General features: G+C 32.9%; 1 protein-coding gene across 11 annotated transcripts in view; it reads left to right on the top strand.

The window, feature by feature from the left end:
• CHL1 (cell adhesion molecule L1 like) overlaps nt 1–24,674 on the top strand; it is a 266,500-nt gene that overhangs the window by 113,764 nt on the left and 128,062 nt on the right. Inside the window, exon 3 of one of the 11 annotated variants that reach the window (XM_074198701.1) lies at nt 8,882–9,028. The exons of 9 other annotated variants lie outside the window; for them this stretch is intronic. The gene's annotated coding sequence lies outside the window, so the exon portion shown is untranslated. Of the gene's footprint in view, nt 1–8,881; nt 9,029–12,405; nt 13,315–24,674 lie in introns of those variants that run through there. One more of the 11 variants, XM_074198703.1, reaches the window with a different exon arrangement.

Genomic DNA, 24,674 nt, shown 5'->3' with positions numbered 1-24,674 from the left:
GGAAATCTATCAAATATAACAATTCCAACTTCTAGCATATGCTATCTTCTATTCTTCCAAATCTAAATAAGAAGTAAATTCATGTGTCCTAACTATAGAGCCAATATTCCCTCAACACAGTTTTTAATGGGAAAAAAATTAGTTGAATTCTTTTCCAAATATAGATAAATAAGTAAAAATGAAAAATATTAAACAGTTGTTAAATTATAGTGACTATGACAAGAGCAGGGAACATATTGGGCTTTTCTTTTAAAGAATGGTGGAAAAAATTGTGTTATCTTTAGTTTTTTTTAATGTAAACCAATAACATTGTTCCACAGGAAAAAATGAAAATAAGGAATTCAGAGAAACATATCACTCTATCTTTGTGCCTCAGGTAAACTCATTTCTTAGATGAGAAAATTGTTCTTGAAGACGTCTTAAGTTACTTTAGATCTATCACGATCCCATGACTAGTAAGAATTGATAGAGAAATAAGCAGAACTACGGAAACTATACACAAGACTATTAAGCATGTATAGTAGCTCAATGACCTAGTGCATAGATCATTACACTTGGAATTATTCAGAAGATGAGTTTGAATCCTGCTTCAGAAATTTTCTAGTTATATGACACTGGGCAAGCAAAACCACTCTTTGCTTCAGGTTCCTCATCTGTAAAATTGTTGTTTCTTTGCTTTGTTTTGCAAATCCTAAAGCACTATATGAATGCTAATTACAATTTAATTTGAAGGAATGATACAACCAAGCTGAATGATATGTTTTGCATTGGATTATCTGGGAGCTGTATACCTTCTTTGACTGGGAGGTTGTTGTCTATAGACATATGATACTAAATAAGATGCCAGATGCAATTACTGTCATTTGTTTTTGTTTAATTGGTTTTAATTGATTTAATTGATTTTCAGTGTCATCATGGAAGGTTAATGATGGATAGGTAAGAGGATAGAATTGGATTTTATACAAAACAAAACTTTGGATTGTTTACAAGCAAAAATAATGACCAATAAATACTGAAAGGAAAAACAGTACAAATTCATTTAGCAGTTACCAGAGTGGTTAGGTAACCCAATGGATAGTGTGCCTGGCCTGAAGTCAATAAGACTTATCTTCCTAAGTTCAAATCTGGCTTCAGAAACTTACTAGTTATGTGACCTTTTTTGCTTTTCCCTGTTTGCCTCAGTTTGTCATTTGCAAAAATGAATTGGACAAGGAAATGCCAAACCATTCTAGTGTCTTTACCAAGAAAACCCAGATGTGATCAGGGACAAATATGACTGAAATGACACATTTTACCATCCTAGCAATATTTTCGATAGTTTTTGATTATACATTATCAGAATGAGTGGCAATAACTTTAATGAACTTTAAGTCAGACCAGGAGCTTTAAAAATTTATATGTTTGCATAATATTTCCTCTCTACAGCTGCCTCCAGACATGCTCTCTATCTCATCAGGGAAGCATTATTTTCTGGTTAACTTTATATAAAGAACTTTGTAAGGATTGGAACATTAAAATATAAGGAAAAAACTTATGGAAAACCTTGAAAATAAAATCTTTTTCTTAAGACACTACACCAAATGGGGGAAAAAAGAAACAATAGCAAAAGTCATCAAAATCATAACCAAATCTATGACAAACCCCCTCATAAACAACCTCCCCTTAGTACTACAAACAAAATATCACCAAATCTGCAACTCCAAACAGCTACAGCAACAACCCTTCTCATAAGCAACCACTTAGTACTACCCATACTTACAACAGCAATTGGAATACAGACAAAATAAAATAAGAATTACAACAGACCTCTCTAGAATCTAACCTCCTCACACACACTGGATGACCTATGTCGTTTTCTATCATTTTAAACTCTTTCTTTTTTTGTTGATATTTCCTTTCTCAATAACCTTTAGCATTACCAGTGAAATTTTAGCAACTAACACTATAAATCTTTAAACTATGATTTAAATTTTTATGTTATAGCTTCATGACATGTGACTTTTCCAAATCCATAAGGAATGCTTGGCATAAGAGAATTACTATCAGAATAAAAAAAAACAGTAATTAATAGCATTGTTCATTTAATAACAGCAACAACATCAAAAATGTTAATATGAATGTGATTATTTTGGTAGTTGGAATCGTTGATATGAAATCCACTGGACACATACAGTTACTGAAAATTTTTTGCTTGACTTTTTTCCATATTTATGTGCTGCTAATTGACTTTTTGAAAATTGAATGACAGCTGTGGTGTTAGAAACCAGAGGGAGTTCATTTGTTGGTCAACAAACATCACTTCCCAATGAGATGCCAATATATGTCCAGAATTCCTATCAATCTGATTCATGGTTATAGTGGAAACGGTTGGCTAACATGCTTAAAGACTGAGCTGTTCCAGGAACTGTAAATTTCTTTGACTTCTCTTTGGAATAAACTAATACTGGTTGTAAAACTAATGTTGAGTATATTTTTAAAATGTCAGGAATATTTTTACTGCATTCTTTCAACCAAAATAGAGGGGAGATAACACTAGAACTGTGAAATAAATTGACAGAAATTATTGACTAATTTTATTTGTTCTTCTGCACTTTCTTTTTATAAATAAGAATCATGGAATCATAGATCTAGAGATACGGGGAACTTTGAAGTCATTTAATTTGAGGTCCCAATTTTATAGATGAGAAGACTGATGCCCAAAGAAGTAAAGTGACTTGTCAAAGCTCACACAGCTCATGTATGATTTAAGCTAGGTCTTATATATTTTGTCTCTACCTCCCCACTTCGCCCCACCCCAATCACTGAACTTCTGGAACCAATGATATTACTTTCTCCAAAAGAGGAAAAAAAACCAACAGTATCTTTCCCAGAGTCCATAATACCTACAATTTCCAAATTTGAAACTTGTACCATGGTACCATATTCATACTGGTTCTGATACACTAAGAGATCAATAGTGACCAACAAATGAAAGGACATATTATATTGGACCTCTCTGAGCATTATAGTCTAGTGATGACCTGTTTTCCCCATAGTGTGTCAATATTTCTTGTAAAATACTTAAGCAGAGTATCAGGAAATCTACAGCTTATTTCACCTATTGGTATCCTTGTTACTCTAAAGTATCAATTACTACTAGTCACCTCTATTCTTCTTTTTATTCCAACTCCTCCTAGTATGAATGTCTAGTTGGCAATGTCAGTTAGGAAATTAACTCATTATTTTAAGCAGAGAGAGGAAGTTATGATAAAATGGAAAAAGCAAAAGGTTGAAGAGACAGGTCAGCCATGATTTAGCAAACACTTCCTACGGACCAGCTCTAGCCTTGAGTCTCACCTCTAACTCTCATTAAGTCTTTCCATAAACAACTAAATTTCAGAAAGACTTAAAGTCTAAGAATTTTTGACTTGAACCTAGGGCTTGCCACTAAAATCAGTTCTCTACACTTCTATGGGCAAATCAATAATAATATGAAGTAGGAAATTAATGACCAGATAAATAAAAAAGCCTAGAAGACAAAATTTCAGATCTCCAATCTGACATTTATTGACTTTGGGACTAAATAAGTCAAGTCATCTCTTAGAGCTCTAGACAAGTGCTGTTAAATAGAAATGGGGACCATATATAATGGTTCCTGTGAACCTAATATTGACTTAGGAAGCTGCATGTTCCAGTAATTTGTATTTTATTTTTATTTCTTATGCAAAATATTTCCCAATTACATTTTAATCTGATTTAGGTAACACTTGGATGCCCTGTGGGCCACATGTGCCCTATGAGCATTGTGTCTGAAATTTCTGCTCTAAACAACTCTTAGAGTAGATATTGCAGCAGAATAAATTGACCTGCTTTTGTGGAAGGAGTTTCCTCATCTAGATGGGCCTACTCTGATGAATTCATTGGTCTCTCTTGTCCCTATCCTTATGGTAAGCCAATCAGTCAACTAGCATTTATAAACTCTATGTCAGGCACTGTGCTATATACTTGGAAATATTTCCTGCCCTCGAAGACCTCAGAGTCTTTGGGGAGAGACAAGAGGCAAACAGTTATGTACAGACAAGATGTGTGTGTGTGTGTGTAAGAGTATTACAGACATGGGGAAGAATGGTAGAAAGGCTTGGAATTGGAAGATGGCTACCAGCATGGTCAAGAATGAGGGCTATTGGGTTTATTGTTAGTGAATTTCAAATCTTGATTTTGATATTTAGCATCTAAGGGACATCTCCCTGGATCTCAGTTTCCTCTCTTTTAAAATGAAGTATATGTATTAATGGTCTCTGAATTTCTTTCCAACATTTAATCTATATCTTCTCTACAATTCAGTTTCTTCATCTGAACAATAAGACGTCTGGGACCACTGACCTATAAAATCATTTCCAGGGCCAACTTTGAGCTTTGGTTGTCTCAAATATGAAGTGCATAATTTGAATTATAATTTCACTATCTTCTTTATAAGATATTTTCAAGTAAATTTTTATAAACCTTGGAAAACATTAAATAATGACATATCATCGAGGGATTCTTAAGGTTGTGTACTTGAGTATTGTGAGCATAGTCCATGGCTATGGCAGCTCTCAATGAAAAGATGGTCTTTCTTTCACTGCATTCGCAGAGCCCCACAGGCAATGGAGCATTTGGAAGAGAAAGACAAAAGACTTTTCAAGATTGAAATAGTTAAAAGTTCACATAGATTTTACTTCCCTTATAGGAAAAGAGGTAGAAAAGGTCTAAACAGCATGCAAGATTTAATTGATTTTTCAGTTACCAGGAAAAGTAGCAACTGTTTGAGCATAATCTGCCCTTTGACATAAGAGAGAAAGAACTATGTGAAAAGGAAGATCTTTATGTAGGACTTGATGGAAACAATACTCATCAAAAAATGACAGATTTTTAAAAAAAATAAACTGAAAGCAATGCAGCAAAAATGGGTACTGGCATGTAATAAATGGCTTTGAATTGGGGGAAGATTGCTTTGTTCTCTTTTTTTTTGCTTTACATCCCAGTCAGAATTTAGGAACAGTAACTATATGCATTTATGCATGTAAAAAATTATACCCATATGCACATAAATATCTGAAAATATATACATAGAGACATAGATATGTTGTATATGCATGTATGTGAATGTGTCCATATCTATATATCTCTATATCTATATCTATAGATATAGATCTATCAATCTAATCTATATCTATATCTGTATCTATATCTATACTTATTTCTGGCTGTCTATCTATGAATGATAAATCTTTCATCCATAAATATCTAATTTTGATAATTGTCAATAGAAATTGTATACAGTCAATTAAATGCATAATTCCTTTTTACATTCTTGACCCAGTAATAATGACTATAAATAGTCAATAATGAGAAATAATGAATTCCATACAACTGACTTTCAAATATCAAAATACTTTGTCTAGACATAATCTGTATTTCTCAAGAAACAATCTAAACTACGTACAAAATGCATTTTTCTCAGAAAACAAGTTAATTTATCAATTGCCTACCAATATCAAGTAATTATTAAACACCAAGTTAGACAATAGCCTACAAAGAGAAAAGATGAAACAATCCTGCACTGGGGAGATTATAATGTAGCTTGAAAGAAGTAATGTTTCTTTGCGTGTGTGTGTGTGTGTGTGTGTGTGTGTGTGTGTGTGTGTGTGTGTATACTTGTCTATATATATATATATATATATATATATATATATATATATATATGTTATGTAGCAAATAGACCTAAAATAATAATAAAGGACATGGAAGAAAGCAAACATCCTTCCTACTTGCCTCCCGAGAAAAAACTGAGAAATAAAAGTATATATAAAATGATTTTACAAATGGTAAACATCTCTGGGGCAAGGAGTAGGAGGGTAAGAAAAAAAAAACAAAAGAAAGTTCCATATTAACTTTCATATATTTAAAAGGAATAGCAAGTTGTGTATGATAGAATGGCAGTTTCATGAACAATTATCTTTTTTTTCCTAATAAACTATGCCATGGAAATGTTTATTTTATTCATTAGGTATATATATATATATATATATATATATATATATATATATATATATATATATATCACATATATACATATCATATATATACATATCATATATATATCAAAGGGGTGTCTTCTGGAAAATTAGGTTGAAATTATTTTTATGTGTCTTACTTGATTGATTCTTAAAAGTATTCCTTTGTTTGATATATTAAATCTGAGGAGTAATTTAGCTAATATTTGCATTTTTACTGTATCATGGGAGCCCAACTATAATTGTTTTTCCCAAAACAATTTATTTATATTTGTGAGTGTATGCACACACATGTGTGTATGTGATGCACTGTTGCTTCTGCATCTAAAGCCTTTGCTAAATTAATTAGATATCTTGATTTTTCAATTGACTTTTTAAACTAAGTATCACATATAAATGGAGATGATTTTGTCCTCTTTATGGTGTTTCTTCTTGAAATGTCTCTTTTGGCAAAAAGAGAATTAGACATGATCTGAAATCAACAGAGGAAAAAGACCAGGTCTATAAAAAATGATTATTAAGTATATTTTAAGGGGCACTGACAGTTTATAGAGCTTGTATATATATAGATATACAAAGTAATAATATACATATATACATGTGTGTATTTATGTGTGTATGTTGGTCTGTTTGTGCATGTCTGCATCTGTATGGATATTGATAAGAATTGGATCCTAAAGCTGAACAGAAAGAAAAAAGTAGAATCAATGAAAATACAAAAATGTCAATGTTCTATTAATGAGTATGTTTCCTGTAAAGAAAAATGGTGCTATCTTATTAATAGCAGCATTCTAATGTTGTATCTGTATGTCAACAAGGCAAGAACTATAACTCTTTAAAGGGCAACTAAGTGCCATAATGAATAGAGTGCTTGATCTGGAGGTAGGAAGGCTCATCTTCCTGAGTTCAAATGTGACCTCAGACAATCATTAGTTATTTGACCCTCGGTGAGTAACTTAGCCATAAGCTATCTGTAAAATGAGCTAAAGAAGAAAATGTTAAACTCCAGTATCTTTGTGAAGGAATCCTCCAACAAAAGGAGTCACAAAGAGTCACTTAGGACTGAACACAATTAAACAATGACAACACAGGTATACTTAGGCTTAGGTGGTTAATACATGTTTTCAATTTGTACATGTGCTTTTATCTGTCTACCTACCTCTCTATCTCTCTACCCCTATATGTATCCATCTTTCAGTACCAAAGACATCAGGGTTGATCACTGACCCTGAATAAGCTGTTTTCCTTCTCCCAATGATTTACCCACTTCTTCATTGCTTGATTTGTCTCCTACTTTTTATCTTTTCCTTCATCTAGAAATATAATCTGTTGAACATGAGTGCTTCTTTCTTTTCCCCATTTTATTTTATCCTGAAAGAAACAAATAGTAAACTGAAGTATTTCATAGATATATTTGCATATATTTACATACAAATACCTACATATATGCACACGTGCATATACATGTATATATTTTATTAAAAGCAGTAGAGAATATCAGAATCTATTTCTCAATATTACTAAGGAAAAATGTTTCAAGCCTACCTTGCAATCACAAGGTCAACAGAATAATCTCCCTTAAAAAATTATTACATATTTTGAAAAATGCCAAATAATATAAGTAATTCAATTATCTGTCAATGGTTCATAGTAAAATAATGCTTGTTCTAATAAAATTCTTCAAATACCATTTTGCATGAATGTTCTTGCTTGTCTTACTTTATGTCCCGTGAAGAAGATCTGACCTTAAGCTTTCTAAGGCTCCAAAGGGAGTTCAGACCTTGCCTTATCTCTGCAGAACATCAAAAAATAGAGAGATTTCTGATTAACCACAGGAGACAATATTGATATTCATTATTGGTATTAATTGATATTAATTAAGCTAAATGCCTTAGTGAGGTGCTGGAAGTATTACCTGGCTCTTCTTAGTTCACTAGCACTTGTAGATATTAACAATCTATCCAGTTTAGGGTTCAAAGCACATATCAGATCCTTATATGTAACTTTTACTTTAACGATAAAACCAGTTGAGGCAAAATGTATGAGAGCAGGGAGGATGGATCTCCTATTCCTCTTTTTTCATTGCATTGACACTGGAATGACATTTATGAATTCAGGAATAATTTTGCCAAATTCTCCATTCTGTTTTTATTGGATATTTTGATGGAGGGAAAGTAAATTGGGAAATGAGTAAGGATGGCAGTGATATTAAATAGGATTTCTTCTAATCATAGCTATTTCTTAAGGTTCCTGTATTGGGAAGGTAGTTAAATATACATCAACTTCATTGACTCACATTGGAACATCATGTGTTTGGTTTATATGACCTATTCAATATCCTTTCCGTATATCTACCATTTAGATCTAAATGAGCAATATCCAAAATTATAAAAACATTAATGAGCATCATTGTATTAAAGTTAAAAAATCAAATAGTTGCTGCAGGATTTTCACTCTAAGGATCAATCATCAAATTTGGTCTCTGCCAATTATGTTTTCAATCCTGATAGAATCATTTCCAAACTCAGTTTCTTTTGGGGATCTGTTTCCTTTTTTTTCTTTTTTGTTAATTTATTTCCTTCCATATGTACACTCGTGTTTCCAAGTTACAAAATTTCCCTACACCCTCCCTTCCCACCCACCCCCTCAGCAGGGAACAGTCAGGTTAGAATTTTACATACATATTTTGTTAAACATGTTTAAAATTTAGTAATTTTTGTCACGAGGAATTACAATTAAGGTAAAGAGATACATAAGACATGATTTTTATAAAGTTTCATCAGATTTGAAAGGGTTTTTTTTATTTTTATATGTTTTGTTTTCTTTTGTTTCTCTTCCTCTGGAAGAGAATCCATAGCTAGTCCATACAGTTGTCCTGGCTTTCTGGAGAGTGGAGCGGAGCTGCTTCCATCAAGGTTGTTCATTTCATAATGCTGTTGTTGATGTGGACATGAATCTCTTGGTTCCACTCCCTTCACTCAGCATCAGATCCTGTAAGTCATTCCATGCTTCTCTAGAGTCTAACCATTTATGATTTCTTATAGAACCATAGTGTTCCATAGTATTCATGTACCATAACTTGTTTAGCCATTCCCCAATGGATGGGCATCCCCTCAAATTCCAATTCTTTGCCACTACAAAAAAGAGCTGCTATGAATATTTTGACACATCTAGAACATTTACCATTTTTCATAATTTCTTCTGGATATAGATCTAGAATTGGAATTGCTAGGTCAAAGGGTATGAACACTTTTATTGCTCTTGGGCATAGTTCCATATTGATCTCCAGAAGGGTTGGATCCTTTCACAACTCTACCAGCAATGACCTATCAGTGTACCAATGGAGGTCTGTTTTCTAATCTGCAAAATTCCTTGCCTAGGAATTGATGACTTGCATAGTGTCACGGGATCCTCTGATGATCCTAAAATCAGCTACCAGTTCTCTGGTATAAGCTGTACAACTCTCTTTCACCTCTTCTGACTCCATGCACCCAAAATATTTATTTGAATGACCACTGCTACTGAACAGCTGGGATAATGACTTGAGATTTCCTCTCTTCAGTTAACTTGATCTCCTAGAAAATTCATTGCCATTATTTATATTCCAGTCATAAAAACTCAAACAACCAAGTATAATTTTCATCCTGTTAGCTTGAGATAGCAGCCATCTTTTGAGCATGATCAGCATATGATAATGAAGGAATCCACAATAATAGCTGTTTTCAGCTACTTATGAGACCTAATCATGTGCAATTAATAGCTGTTTTATGAGAGTTGGTATTGTCTAGTTAAAAATGTGAGGAGTGAGTACAGAACCCCTGCTGTTAAAATCACTACCTCCAAAGAATGCTTCATTACCTTAGAATAGCAACCAGGCACCATAGTCAGATAATAATTATGGCTTGAAAATAGCCTCTCTGACTCTTATTATTCTTCTAACCAGAATATGCTATATTGCATGTATTTATATTTTAAATATTTGATAACAGCTGTTTGGAAGATAACTTGTTCTTCTATCAGTTTAATTTCTTATCAATTACTTCATTCACCTTATTTTGCAAATTGAGAAAAGAATCTCAGCAATTGTTAAAACAACATTTCTTTCTCACTGTTATTTGTTTTGGCTAATGGTTTATTAGTAGCATGAATGATCTTTTGAGCTCTTCAATTCAAGCTCAATCTTTGCAAGAGAAAGAAATCTTAGTTTAATTCAAGAAACATTCATTAACCTTAGCTCATGCATAATTCATGCTCATTTACAACAATTAAATTAAAAAAGATATTTTATAGTACAGTGTCAATGCTTTGTAGGCAGTGTGCCTTAATAATCTGTAGATTGTGCTGTAAATTTAAACAGGGTACAAGAGTTCATCACAGTGTTTGCCCCAGGGTAATGGTGTTTTTAGCCATTAGAACTCTGAAGGACATTCTAATATGCAATACTGAGATTATGATTTCTGTCATTGGAGCATGGGCCTAATGGGTGAAATTGAAAGCTATTGAAATATTGAAGTACCTTACATATATTACTTAAGCAACCCATTCTAACTTTTTTTTGGTGTTTTTGAAGCAATGGGGTTAAGTGACTTGCCCAAAGTCACACAGCTACTATTAAGTGTCTGGGGTCATTAACAACCCATTCTAGATAAATCTTTCCTATAATAGAAATTGTACTAGCTAGCATATTGACCAGAGTAGAACCATAAGGTCCTCTCTCCCCATTCCCTTCCTCCCAATAACTTATTTAGCTCTTCAGTCTAAACATGCAAATAAATATTTCTTAAGTACTTATCTTTGAAGTGGTAGCATTATTTGAATCAAGACTACAATCTATTGACCTGGGACTCTAGCATATTTTAAGTAGTAAGCTTCTTCAATAGTGTGAATATGAATATATATATATATATATATATGTTCAAATTAGGGCAAACATTTAAGGAGATTCATGATTTGCACATCACTACTTCATTATGTTAGAGGAAGAGTTTTTAAAGTAGGGGGAGATGGTGGGTGGTAGGCAATTCCTGAAACTTATTCTCATCAGAAATGGCTCAAAGAGGGAATAACATATACACTTAGCTAGATATGGAACTCTATCTTACTCTACAGTAAAGTAGGAAGAACAGGAGCAAGAGAAGGGGAAGGAGGCTGATAGAAGGATGCGTGAAGAATGGGACATTAAAAGAGGCAATGGTCAGAAGAAAAACAGACTTTTGAATAGGGACAGAAGTTTGTGTATGTGTGTATGTGTCTGTGTGTAGAGAGAGAGAAAGAGAAATAGAGACAGAAAGAGAGACAGACAGACAGAGAGAGAGAGAGAAAGGATATGATGGAGGAAAATACACAGTAATCATAACTGAATATGAATGAGATGAATTCACGCATAAAATGTAAGTAAATACCAGATTGGAATAAAAAAACAGAATCCAACAACATATTGTTTCTAAGAAATAAACTTGAAAAAAGAGGCAAAATAAAAACAAAGGACTAAAGTAGAATCTATTATTCTTCAACTGAAATGAAAAAAAAAACAGGGATGCTAATACAGTTTTTTGTGGAATTCTGAAGTAATCAAACCATTCTGAAGAGCATTTTGGAATTATACCCAAAGGGCTATAAAGCCAAGCATACCCTTTGACTGATCTTTTAGCCAAAGAGAACAAAGGAAAAAAGGAAAAGTTCTCTAAGTGCAAAAATTATTCATAGCATTGTCTTTTGTGGTGGCAAAGAATTGACTATTTTTGAGGAGATACCCATGAGTTGGAATTGGTTGAACATATGTAGTTTATGATTGTAATGAAATACTGTTATGCAAAAATAATTAAAAAAAGAAAACTATTCTCCCATAAGAAATGATGAAAAACTTGTGAAGACCTATATGAACTGATGCAAAATGAAGTGAGTATATTATGTACAGTAATAACAATATTATACAATATCAATGACTCAATTATTCTCAGCAATACAATTACCCAAGACAATTTAGAACTTAGATAAAAAAATCATTGTCCATCTCCAGAGAATTGATGGAATCTGAATTGAGATCAAAGTGCACTTTTGATATTAGTTTTCTTGAGATTTTTTGCATGTTTTATTTGCAATATTGCTAATATGGAAATATGTCTTGCATGACTACTCTTAAATAATCTTAAGTGAGTTACTTGCCTTCTCGAGGAATGGAAACAACAGGGAAAGACAGAATTTAGAAATCAGTTTGTTTTAAATGAATGTTAAAATTTATTTTGTATGTAATTGAGAAAAAATTTAAAACCTTAAAAATTGGCAAATGAAACGTATTTCAGATACTAATTTTAAGGAGAAAAAACTAAAATTTGTTTTCTTTATATTCTTTCTACCCACATAAATTAAATTGCTAAGACTTTTTTTCTTTTTGTGGGTGTATGTATGAAAATATGGGAGAAAACTAGGAATGTTCAATAGCAAAATAAACAGTGGCAGAAAATTAAATTGAAGAAAACATTCAACTTCAAACATTTTTAAAAGTTGCTATACATTTATAGTACTTGATGATGAATAGGAATAAGTCTTTTCTTTTTGATACCTTATATTTTTACTGGAGGAATGGAACAGGCACAAAACTTAAGAAATAGAGAAGAATTTGAAAAGTGAAAGGGTTTGGATGACTGGGAGCTGGGAAGAGGGATGAGACTCAGGAAAGGATTTGTGGATGAAGTAGCATCTTAATTGTTCTCGAAATTCAATGAGTCAAGGAGGCAGGAATAAGGAAGAGCTGTACCTTAGGCAACTTGGAAAAGGAGAGAGAAAGTCACATGTGTTAAAGAGCCTACAAAATGGTTTAAGTACTCCTGAAGTATCTGAAAGGAAACAAAGTGTTAGGTAGATGTTGTACATGAAAAGGATAACTCATAATATGAGTGAAAATGTGCAATAATATACTGTATAGTTTGTTTAATCCCCATCTGAAGACCCGTGTCAAGGCTCTATTCTGGGTCCTCTTTTCTTGTCTGTCTCTGTCTCCAAGTCTGTATTTGTGTTTGTCACTGTTTGCTATATCTATTTCTCTGTGTCTCTGTTTCTGATTCTTTCTGTCTCTCTGTCTCTCTGTCTCTCTCTCTCTCTCTCTCTCTCTCTCTCTCTCTCTCTCTCTCTCCTTAGTCATCTCATCTTTTCCCATAGGTTTATTTATTATCTCCCTGCAGAGGAACCCCAGGCATTTACATCAAGCCTTGGTCTCTCCTGAGCTTCAATATTGCATCACCAAGTGCAAGATGGACAATTGAAAGTGGAGGTTCCCCAGGTATCTCAGATTCATTTATTAAAAATAATATATAACTCAATATTTCCCCCAAACACAGTTCTTGTCGATTATCATTTATTATGGAGTGTACCACTCTCCTTTCAGTCATTTTATATATCTGATTAATTGCAAACTCTTTATTTCTGCCTCTACAACCTCCATTTTCCAGATTCCATTCTCCATATTTGAATCTTCATTACTCCACTCATTTAACTACCACCCCCACCTTAGGCCTTCATGATAGTTCATTAAGATTTAATCCAATAGTATCCTCATGCTCTTCCTGCTTTTGACCTCTCTTTCCCCAGTAGACCACCTATGCAGCTGCCAAAACAGCATGTCTAGATACATGTTTATTGTTCCCTGTTTAGTAAACTCAAGAATAATACATTGAAATGTGCATTTGACATTTAAAATCTTTCACATCTTGATTCCAATCTATTTTTCAGAATTTCATATCATACCCTTTCATGTAACTCTTCTGAAAAACTAAATGAGAATTCTTGCCAGTCCTCATGTGCAATTTTTCACTTCCCTTTTTATGCCTTTGCATAGGTTGATCCAGTGCCCAGGATGTACTCTTCCCACCCTCACTCTTGTATCTTAACATTTTGAGCATCATTCAAAGCTCTACTCATGTGTTCACTTTTGTGGTCTTTACTGATACTGTTACATATCTAAGCCTCTTCCTCATCAAATGACTTTGTATTTACTTTTATTTTTATTTTTTTTGTTTTTGCAAGGCAAAAGGATTAAATGACTTGTCCAAGATCACACAGCTAGTTAAATATTAAGTCTCTGAGATTGGATTTGAACTCAGGTCCTCCTGACTACAGGTCCAGGGCTGTATCCACTGTGCCACTAGCTTCTCCTAGATTTACTTTTGAATACTTTGTATGTAATTTGGGTATTACATATTATTAGTCTTCATTGAATGAAAATTCTTTGGAAGGTTGAAATTTTCATTTCTGCTTTTTTATCATAATTAATCAGGATTATGCCTAACATAGTAGGCATTTAGATGATGATTATTAATTGACTGATGGGATGGATGATGGGAAGTTAACTACAATTTTAAATTAGCTAGTATTTTTCACATTCCATCAATTTACCAATAATTAGTGATGTAAAGAAAAGGCAAATCAGTGAGATCTACTTTAAGTATTAGAATCAACAAAGATGAAGTTATAAAATATACTTTATTGTATTCTATTTCTTACAAGTAGATAATCCATCAATGATATCTGATGACCTAGTCAATCAATAGACATGTATTAAATACCTGTTAAGTACTATATATCCTATGCGAAGCAATGCTTGTGAGAGGCAGATTTCCCAATGGATAGCAATAACTCTCTGAAACATCATGCATTCTAGGTACAAACCCCATCTTTGACATACATAGGCTATGCAACCCTGAGAAGTCATCTAATATCTCAACGTCCTAAATAACTCTAAGGCCACAAGTTGCAGAATAATTTGTTGAACCAAATTCCTAGAGTGATTCTCCAAATGGCAATCTTCCTATACTAGTAGAATCAGAGAACTAGACTTATATGGTTACACATTTATTCACATATAATACATATATATATATATATATATATATATATATATATATATATATATAATATATATATGTGCATATGTATATTGGAGATATGCATCTCTGTATGACTAAATATATATATATGCTATGCATACATAAAATATATAAACGTATAAATATTCATATTGATATTAATGTTGTTTGTCCTTCATTCTCAAAGAAGACCATGACTTTAGTGAGGTGATGCCATGACAGGCATTAGATTTAAGTGAGGGGCACTGTTCATAGTCACCAACCTCACTTTATCCTTTGGAGTCAGAAATAGATCAAGATGACTGGAGATAGCCTGGTTACATTGCGAAACCTTGGTCTGTTTGATGTCTTTAAGATATCTCAATTTGATTGAGGAAAAATCTATTCAGATACATTCATACAGACTACATGAATATACACATGCATATAAAATATATTTATACATACACACATATATAACAGCATAAATGTACATGATTTTATATTCATATATAGTCATGTACACAATGAAGGCATTGGATTTGATCACCTCAAATGCCTCTTCAAACTCGAATCACTATGAGCCTTTTGAGTTGATTATCTTCCAACTATAGCTATATAATAACTGGACCTACCCCCATCAAAATGAGATACCTATTCTAAGAAATTTTGTTTCTAAAATATTATAATACAAATTTTAGATTTTGCACATGCACATCAATTGCAGTTATATTTTGAGATTGAAAGCTGAAAATCAGTGAGACCTACATAAAATTTGCAATTGTGAAGCATATTTGTAATAGCTTTATTTCCTATTATGTACTTGGAAACTGCTTCACAATGGTCAGAAAAAAAGTCATAGTAAGGGGAAAAAAAGGATAAAGATAATCAATGAACTGCAGGATTGATGACAAATAGAGAAAAAAAGAACAGGAATCATTAAAAAAAATCCTTGACCTTTGTCTTGAACTACTCCAAGCAACTGAAGCTACCTAAACTTGGCAATTAACTTTATCTTACCAACTAATATAAGCTGAAAGTCTGTTGAGTAAATGACAGATATTTCAGGTCCCCAGTCCATAAAATGATTCAAGAAGAAAAATAAATAGAAATATAAAGTAAGAGAAAATAGAGAAAACTTTGATTGATTGAAGTTGGTTCCTAAAGGTCATTTTGTGTTTATATTTTTCCCATAGTCATAAATTTTCATGTTTGGAGAATTCATTGACCAGGAGAAAAATAAAAAAGAATGATTTTTAGATATTTTAAAATTTTGTACAATAGAGCTCTGTTGCTTCCTCTGATAGTATATTAAAAAAAATTGGAAACTTTTCACTTAAAAAAAGTCTAGATCAATTGTTTCCAATCTGTGACACACAGGCTGCATGTGGTCTCCAAACCTTGACTTTCTTACATTATTACCTTTTGTTATTATGCTCAGTGGTAATATGGGTTATATTAAAATAACAAATAAAAATCAAATTCTATATACTGCCTTTGGCAAGTTTTTTGTTGATTGATACAGTCCAGAAGTGCTAAAAGGTTGGATACCATTTTTTACATTGTGAGAATGTTCTTGGAAAATTAAATGTCACATTGGAATGTGTTTAACCTGTTTTGAAGATACCAAAGGAAAAATAGTTAAAATCTAAGATTATGTTAGTAATTTGATGCTACAATGCTAGTTTTATAGAAATGTTCATTAAATATTATATACATTGATTTATTGATTGATTAATATCTAGTATAGGATGATAGAGATGGGAGGGATCTAAGAGGCCCTGTAAAACAAACACCCTGTTTTACAGTAGACAAGCCTGAGACCCACAATTGCCTTCCCCAAGGCCAGAAGTTGAAATACCACAACAAATAACCAAACTTCTCTGACCATAGATTCAGCAGAATTTCCCTGGATAACCTTTACATTATCATTTAAGCTGACTATTATTCCTTAACAATACTAAGACATTTTTCTTTCTTCTGTCTTTCTGCAGCATCAAGGCAGGTTGAGAAAGAAAACTAACCTTTCTTTTCCACCAGTCTGAATAAAATCATCTTTGTTTCTTCCCAGAACTTGGATCTGGTTGGAAGAAATTATTGACAAACTGACTAGTGTCTATTTTGTGGCAGCAGAACCTTTTCCTCAGGGGCAGATAATTAGATTTTTGTAAAGGTAATTGTCCTCAAGCAGATAAAAAATTAAAACAAACAAAACACTTCATAGGAACTAATTAGCAACTGTTATAAATTGGAAGCTATTCTCACTTTCATAAATTCTTCTAGAATTCTCCCTTTTGGAGAAGGACCCCGGGTCAGATTTACCTATTGTCTGAATTTGGTCACCATGCTCCTTGCCTTCTAACCAATCTCATCCGTCTTTTCAATTGCTCTTTTATATATTTGTCTTCACCATTTAGAATGTAAGATCCTTGAGGGCAAGAATTGAATTTCGTGTTGCTAGTTGCCTAACAGTCATCACAATATCTGGTTCATAGTAAGCATTTGAGAAATGCTTATTGACTGACTGCAACTATACAGGGTATACTATTAATAGATGTTACTATTAATTACTAATTAATTAATTACGAATTAATTACTACTCCATATAGGTTCCTCCCGAGTTAGTCTTATTCTTCTAGCTTCTTAGGGGATCTTGCATTTTATGGGTTAACATGTGCATTGCAAAGATCCTCAGTATCACTGACCATAGTGACCTGTCTTGTTTTGTTTTGTTTTATTTTCCTTTCTATAATGAGATTGTGTCCCCAAGATCCTGGTTCTGTATTCTAGATCATCCCCTTCCCTAATTCTAAATTCTCTGACATCTTTGATTGCTAGCTTTTAGCCCTCAAAAGATGTCTGACTAATGAGCATAATTGTTTTTAATCCCAGATATCCAGATCCCTCAGAAAATATAGGATTAACAAGATGCTGTTTTTTTCCTGGATTATTGAATTGAGGTGTTATCCAGACTGGACTGGATATGTAAAAATGCCAGTTACATTAGCTCAGCTTTACATATAACTTTTATGATTCGCTTAGCACAAATTTCCTAACGTGACATGGAAATCAAGAAACTCTTCTTTCACAGTTGTTTCATGAATCCATGTAGATTTTTTCCTTTAAAACATTTGATGCTGTCTTTAAAAAGTTAGCTAGGATAACAGACAAGTTCTTTATTGTGATAAGGTCCATAGACTGTGTAGACTATCTGATTGCTTCCTAAGAGATGATATTTCACTTAAATATTTGCCATTTAAAGACTTTAGCATATTTTTTCTAGAGTTTTTATACATTATTTCTATTTATATGCTTATACTGAAGTCTAAATGGTCTCCGTACTGATCTGTATTCATAGCATTCCACCTTCTACCTCCCACATCTACCTATCATAGACTGTCTCTGATAGCTCAAATGACCTTCCTTACCTCTGTCATTTAGAAGATTCAAATCAACTGTCATTTCATATTTTGTGACAATATCTTCATTAGTGATCTTTGGATCACTCTGTTTATAGTCTGGACATAGCTACTATTAACTTGTCTAGTTCTTTTGGTGTTCCTCAATCTAATGGAATCTGTTTGAAGGGTGGAACTGTTTGTTTGTTCTCTAATAATCTATCCCTTAGTGCCTAGCCCTTAATTGGTGCATAGAAGGAAACAATTAAAGGACACTATCCACATGAATTCATGAATCTAATAGTGATGGGAAAGAAGTCTCACAAATATTTATCTTCTAGAATTGGGATAAAAGTACACTGTAAATCAGAAAGCCCTTAATATGAATAAATGAGGAATAATCTCTAAGCTTCATTCTTTACAAATTTCTGATGACTGTATGGTTGGCTTGCTCTCACTTGCTCTGGCTTGAATCACTCTTGGAATTGTTTATTCCTTCCTAGACTTGGTGTCTCATATCCTTTGACCACATAGCATAGCAAAAGGGCATTTATTCTGTCCTACTACTTCTCCTTCTTCTTTCACAATTTCCTCTTGTATTTATCCTATTCCCTCAACCCTCCATGATTTCATTGAGTGTCAGGAAAACAAATAGAGAGGAACTTTTACAGGAAGAAGTGTGGGTGGACAGATGGGATCCAAGACTTATTAGATTATTTAGACATCTTGCTCAGAGACTATAAACTCAAGTATTCTCCCATTTCATGTAGCCAAGTAATATGAAGAATTATTTTTTCATATTTATAGTCTTAAGATTAATGAATCAACAAGAATGAGCCTTTTTTAGAGATAGTATGATTAGGCTTTTATAAAATATGCTCTGTTTAGAACTCTCAAATAATGAGTCTGTGTGAAGATGTTGGGAAGGCTATGAAAGGATGGTGATTAACACCATAAGCAAATCCCTTTGTCTTGTTACTTAACAGAGCAGGGATGCTTGGCAGATTTGCCAAACAGAGCCAGGGTTGTTGATCCTTCTTTTGTCTGTGGATTAAAATCCATTAACACTTATTTCTGGATTTCTGGATTTATGACACATACAAATTGATTTAGACTATTAATAAAATAGATGCTTCCAAAAGAAAACTCTTCAAAAAATATTTGAATTTAGGAGCACTGGGTTGTAAGATTCTGAGCAATTCAGATCACACTTTAGACTTATGTAAATGCACTCTCCTCTCTCAGAATTGGTTTCTTGATTTAGGGGAATATTTTATTTTCTGCTAAAAATGACAAAATGACTTAAATAAAAGGGCAGCTTTACAAAGATGCAAAATTAAGGGAAAGAGAGAAATGAAGGTTACTTTTGTTCTATTGCAAAGATGAAAAACAACTTTAATCGGAAACCTCTTGATTTTTATTTTGAGTCCATCTTTTTTTATTCTGTCCTTCAGGAAGAGAATAAAATTTAAGTGATCAAACATTTATTATAACCAAGGACTAGTGAATAAATCTTCTAAGTCATAGGAAATCATGAAGAGTGTCAGCATTGTTATATGTCCCTATAATATATTCCTACCTGCTTCATGTAATCATAGAGGCTGATGTTTTAAAACTTACAAGATAGAAAAATACCAAAGGAATTGCTTTATAAAAAATGTTCCTACACTGGTTTGTAGTAAATGAGATCTCTCTGGAAGTCATGGCAGACAGGTCAGTTTAATATTATTTCCAAGTGGAATGGAATGTTAACATAACACTTCTTGGCTATAAACATTCCTTCTGTTCTTATTAAGATATGGTTGTGAAGGGCCTGTTGACTGAGTATCTTTGGACATAGCACAGTTGTTTCTATGGATGTAAAAATGATCAATTCTAATTTTTTTAATCATTTAATTTGCCTTATCACATTCCCATTAGGAGCCCTGGGCTGTAAGGTTTTGAGCAATTCAGATCACACGTTATGCTTATGTAAATGCATAAAACTTGTTGAGTTTTCCAAAAATCTTGAGGTTTCTTTTTTCACAAAAAGTGTCAGTTTTTAAATGGTTATCCTTGAGATCATTTGTTTCTCTTTCCTATTTCTAGTTCAATTTGAAAAGTCCATTTAAAATATTTTCTTTGTACTATTAAAGAAACTTTACCAAGATAGGAGAAAGTTTAAACTAGGATTCAACATTTTAGCATTGAAAAATAATGAAATTCTCTCAACCCTTTGGAATATTATTCCATAACTTCAGTTTAGCTTCTCTAGATAAAGTCATGATATCAGCTGTCAGGTTAAAACTCCTAATGCTAATATTATGAAGTATGTTGAACTGATTCATCATAACTTCCTTTATCATTAGTTAATGGATATTAACCAACAGCAAGGATTATTTGCTTTTCTGCTGTGGGTAGCATACTTTAAACCATATCCTAATTAACAAGTTAGCAGATATTTTTGTATATTTCTTTATAGCTAGATTTTTTTCAACAAACCCAGGGCAAGCAGGCCATTTAGCAAATTATGTCACATCTCTGAATCCGTTACTTGTAAATGAAATGGATTCACTAACAGCACTTAAATAAAGGATTGCTAGGAACGGCATATAAAATACACTGCATTCCCTAAAGGAAAAAATATAATCATGGCAGATGAAGAAGGAGGAGGAAAAGAAGAGGAGGGAGATGAGAAGAAGAAGAAACAAGAAGAATAAGAATACGAACATGAAAAAAAACAAGAGCAATAGGAACAACAAAAATAGAACAAAAAATCTTTTATTGGGTTTAGCTACAAAGGGTGTGGATGAATCATTGTCTTATTATTTTCCAATATTTTATTTATGATTTCATTATTAAATCTTGATTTTTCCATGTCTTGCTTGCTACTTTTGAAATAATTTTAATTTTAATTTTTTTATTGGGATATACTATATAAAAGAAGTTTTTTTTTTATTTCTGCAATTTAAAAACTTTTACAATATGTTTATACATTAATTGTCAATTTCTGAAAAGTTTCTTGTGAGGTGATACTGAGAAATATGTATATTCTTTTGTGGTCCTATTCAGAAGTTGCTATAAGATTTGTATCTACGAATTCATATGCAGTTTGTTGGGCTGACAATATAAATTGTATTTGGTTTTTTTTTGTTGCTGTTGTGTTTAAACTTATCTAATGTAGGGAGAGAGATGCTGGAAGTTCTAATTATCATGTTACTGCCTATGTCTACATGTAGTTCAGTTAAAGGTTCATTTGTCAATTTATTGCTAAAGCATTGGGAACATTTTAGTTAAATTTTGATATTATTTGTATTCTATGTTTTTTTCAATATTAGGAAGTGTTCTCATTTATCTCTTTTTATGTCATGAATATTTTTTGACTTCTCTGTTAATATTATATATTTTTTAAAATTAACCTGATATGTGGTGCAGGAATGGGCACATTGGTAGTCATACAGATGTTTATAAGCAACATATTCTGAGATTAATTAGATTTTGCTTTTTTATTCAAACAATTTCTCTTTTTATTTCATAGGATTGATCATTTCATTGCTTTTCAAGTTGTGAGAGGCAGTGTTAAATTTCCCTCAATTTCTCTCTAACATTCTTTCCTTTTGACCAAATTAGAATATTTCCCCCTTTTCACTGTAAATAAAGAACTGTAATCTTATTGTTTTTGCTTAATCCATTCCAAGACAACTTTATTCCTGCTGTCTCTATTCCCCTCATATTTCTCTTCCTCATTTTTTAAATTTTTCAATAGCTTTAAATGTTCTTTTCTTTTTTCCTTTCTTGCTATTACTTTTTATTTCTCTTTTTTGTTTATTACTTCTCCCCCGCATTATAGTGAAGTAAACTCCTCTTTTCAACCCATTCAGCTTGATTTTGATTTTTAGTTGTATTTTCAATTTGTATTTTTTTCTAAAGATTTTGTCCCCTCATTCACTTCAGTTTTTATAGACTTTCCATTGTCTCTTCTACATGTTTATCCCCCCTCTCCACAACCCTTATATATTTCTTTATTCTCAATTTTCTCACAGATTTCACTTTCTAAGGTATCTATTTTAGGTTCTTGCTTCTTAATCATTATTATTTTCTGAATTTTGTTCTCTATTCTTTTTTTTTCCTATTATGTCCCAATATAAGCAATGCTAATTCCTACTGGTGAAAGAGATAAATTTACACCCCTCCCCATTGTAGGAATTTTCTTATTTTTCTGATTTTGTAGTTCTTTGTCTTTTCCCCCCTTCATCTCAACAGTTCTTCCCTAAATGTCAGCCTTTCAACTCTTTTTGATGCTGGTTGGCACTAGGAGTTGATTCCTCTTCTCCTGAGGTTGAAAGAGTGGTCTTTCACCCCACAGTACATTATACTCAATGTAAGATCCCATCTCTCTTTGTAAAATAATCTCTTTTCTCCCATAGGAAGGAAAAGGGAAAGGGAACAAACATTTATTAAGAATTTATTTTTAGGGGAAGCTAGGTTGCACAGTGGATAAAGCATTGGCCCTGGAGTCAGTTGTACCTGAGTTCAAATCTTGCCTCAGACACTTAATAATTACCTAGTTGTGTGGGCTTGGGCAAGCCACTTAATGTCATTTGCCTTACAAAAAAAAACTAAAAATAAAAAAGAATTTATTTTACTCTGACAAGGATGCCCATTATCACCATTTCTATTCAATATTGTATTTGTCTTCCATGAATTTGCTTCATGAACAGTTACTTTCTGCTATTTCTTTAGTTAGACATGCTTTGAAATTTTTGTTCTTTTGTAGTTCAGGTCATTAATTCTTCTTTCAATATTCTTATTTCCTTTTAAAAATATTTAGGAATGTCCTGTTAAGTTTCTATACTTTCTTCCAAATTCACAAGATCCTGCAGTCACTGGGTTCCATATCCATTAACCTCTTTTAACAATCTTTCCATGGATATTTGATTTGTTTTTACCTGATAAGTAGGAAATATTCCCTTCTGCTCCACCCCCACCCCCCACAGGTATATATATATACAAAACATACACAAACTCAAATGTATATGCATATATATATATATATATATGTATACATAACTATAAAGAAACTATAGATTTATGTCTATATGCATCTATATGTATATGAATACATACATATATATATATATATATATGTATGTATATACATACAAATATGTAGCTACATGGCACAGTGATTAAAGTTCCAGGTCTAGAGTCAGGAAGACTTGAGTTCAAATCCAACCTTTGATATATATACCTACTAGATGGATGACCCTGTGTAAATCATTTTTTTAAGTTTTTTTCAAGGCAAATGGGGTTAAGTGGCTTGCCCAAGGCCACACAGCTAAGTAATTACTAAGTGTCTGAGACAGGATTTGAACTCAGGTACTCCTGACTCCAAGGCCAGTACTTTATCCACTGTGCCATCTAGCCGCCCTGTGTGTAAATCATTTAACCCTGTTTGCCTCAGTTCCTTAACTGTAAAATGAGCTCTATATTTATATGTTTATATATGTAAACATGTATATGTAGACATGTGTATGTGTGTATGTACATGTGTGCATACCCTGTTCATACCCTGCTTTTTCTCAAAGTCTTTAATTGTAGTTCTTCCTTCTGGGAATTTCGATATTTCTCATCATTTTTGTTTCTTTTTTCTCCATATTGTTTATTTTCTGTTCCCCTTCCCTTTGAGAGTTTCCCTGGATTTCCAAGCTGTCTTAGTCTTCTTCCTGACCAGGCAAGTCAAGATTTATAGCCTTGTCTCTGCCATAAATGATGTGAGTGACTTGACTTAGGAGGGGTGGAGAGGGAACCTGGGAACATACTCATTTGAATCATGAAGTCTTTTTCTCCTGCTTAATCAATTGTCTCACAGCCTAACACAAGTCTGATACCCCAGTTCCCTCTTATCTCCAGTTCTCTGGCCAAGTTCTGTTAAAGTACAGAGTCTTCTTCCTACAATTTACTGTAGAGTGGCTCACTATTATAGCAGCCTGAATAAATTGCTGCTTTTTTCAATCTTTGCTATGAGCCTGTGAGTAGAATTTTTCAGCCGTGCTACCTCTATGGTAACCCACTGGGCAGTGGGGAAGGAGTAGTGAGTGAACCTTTTGGATTTCCTTTTTACCTCATTTGGGTTCCTGGTGACCTAGACCATAGAGTCATATGAAATTGCTCAGTCTCTTGTTACTAATCCCTATTGGAGAGACTTGAGAGATTGCAAAGATCAGAGGAAATGATAAATCCAAAAAAAATGAAATCAAAGTACTTTCTATGTGTAAGCACCACATATTCTTAGCAAAAGTGCATGAGTACAGGGCTTAGTCACTTGGGTTTATTTTGTGACAGTTGAGTGGAGGATCAGCGGAAACTGGGAGATTACCCAGCAGGCTATTGCTGTAGCCCAGGTATGAGGTGATGAAAGC

Source organism: Macrotis lagotis, chromosome 8, assembly GCF_037893015.1.
Source record: "Macrotis lagotis isolate mMagLag1 chromosome 8, bilby.v1.9.chrom.fasta, whole genome shotgun sequence".
NCBI classification, from domain to species: domain Eukaryota; kingdom Metazoa; phylum Chordata; class Mammalia; order Peramelemorphia; family Peramelidae; genus Macrotis; species Macrotis lagotis.
The sequence above is the reverse complement of the archived record's forward strand: the minus strand, read 5'-3'. Positions and strand labels throughout refer to the sequence as shown.